Below are 1,973 nucleotides of genomic sequence, written 5' to 3'. Positions count from 1 at the left end.
GTCATCCCTATATAGGATCCGAACCCACGGCTAAAGCGCTGCTGCACTCCCAGCGCTGCACTCTCCCGAGTGCGCCACGGGCTCGGCCCTGAAGTTCTTTTTTTACATATATCTATCCAGTTGTTCCACACCATTTGTTGCAATGATTATCAATCCCCCCTTCGATTAACCATATATATTTGGGTCTATTTCTAGATTATCTGTTCCATATACCTGTCTATCTTTACACCGATACTGTACTGCTTATTACTTAAGAGTCTTAATGATTGTTAAAAGTCAGGTAGCATATGTGACTCAACATCTTAACAATATTAAGTTTTCCTACCCCAAAACAAGAAAAACAAATACTTCTTCATTTATTTAGGTCTTCTTAATCTCTCTCAGGAGTGTTTTATAGTTTTCAGTATAGAGGTCTTATATATCTTTTTAAAATTTAATTCCTAAGTATTTCATACTTTAATATCATTATAAATGGTACTTTTTCTATTTAATTTCTAATTGTTATTTGCTTGAACACAAATATATAATTAATATTTGTACCTTGAAATTGTGTCTAAAACCTTAGTAAGCTGACATTAGTTCCTGTATCTTTTTTTTGTAGATCTCCTAGGATTTTCTACACAGACTCAAAATTAAGACGGCAATTCTGCCTAACTGTATCTCTAGATTCAACACAATCCCAATTTAAATCCCACCAGGTATTTTTGTGTGAAAATTGACAAACTGATTCTAAAATTCATACAAAAATGCAAAGGACCTAAAATATGTAACAAATTCTTAAAACTCAAAAACAAGAATACAAAAAGCCCAGTAAAAACTGGGTAAAATATTTGAACAGACACTTCACCAAAGATATATGGGAGGCAAATAATCACACGTAGAGAGAGTCAGCAGCATTAGTCATCATGGAAATGTAAATTAAAATCACAGTGAGATACCACCACAAACCTATTAGAGTGGCTATTATTAAAAAGAAAATTGGTAGAATGTGGAACAATTAGAACTCTCATACACTATTCACAAGAATGTAAAATGCTATGTCCTCTTTTCCATACTAATGGCTAGTTTCTTAAAAAGTTTTACATATACCATCTGATCCAGCCAATCCACTCCAGGTATTTACCCAAGAGAAATAAAAGCATATATCCATATGGAATATTACTCAACAATGAAAAAGGTAAACCACTGATACATGCCATAACATGGATGATATGGAAATAATTATCTTTAGTAAAAAAAAGATATACCAAAAACAAAAAAGGGGTGCAAGGTATATGATTCCATTCATAGAAAACTCTACAAAATGAAAACTAATCCATAGTGACAAAAGGAGATTAGTGGCTAACTGGGGATGTGGAGGGAGTTAGATGGTGTTGGAGGCAGAAATTACAAAGGGGCATTTTAGACAGCAGGAAGAAGGGCATACAGGGATCGTGTCCAAAATGAGTTGATGCATTTTAAGGCACCCTCCAAGAAATTGCAAACAATATTCCCACTGCGTATAGTATGGTTTGAATGTGTCCCCTCCAAAATTCAGGAGTTGTCGATGTGATAGTATAAAGAGGTGGGGACTTTAAGAGGGCATGGGGGGAGGGGGAGGCTGGCCGGTTATCTCAGTTACAAGTACAATTTACAAGTACAAGTTACAAGTACAAGTTACAGTGTAGCCTTGTAACAGCAAAGTCAAGGGTTCAGATCCCTGTACCAGCCAGTCACCAAAAAAAAAAAAAAAAAAACCCAAAAAAAAAAAAAAAAAAAAATAGAGGGCATTTGGCCATGAGAGCTGCTGCCTCATTAATAGAATCAAGTCCCTTTAAAAAGAGGCTTCACACAGCATTCAGCCAGCTTGTCCTTCTGCCTTCTTCCACGTGAGGACACAGCAAGAAGGCCCTCACCAGAGCAAATGCCAGCACCTTGATCTTGGACTTCCCAGCCTCCAGAACTGTGAGAAATAAATTTCTGTTATTTATAAA

The sequence above is a fragment of the Galeopterus variegatus genome, unplaced genomic scaffold (genome assembly GCF_000696425.1).
Source record: "Galeopterus variegatus unplaced genomic scaffold, G_variegatus-3.0.2 Scaffold8973, whole genome shotgun sequence".
Taxonomy (NCBI): Eukaryota; Metazoa; Chordata; class Mammalia; order Dermoptera; family Cynocephalidae; genus Galeopterus; species Galeopterus variegatus.
This window is presented reverse-complemented; position numbering follows the sequence as displayed.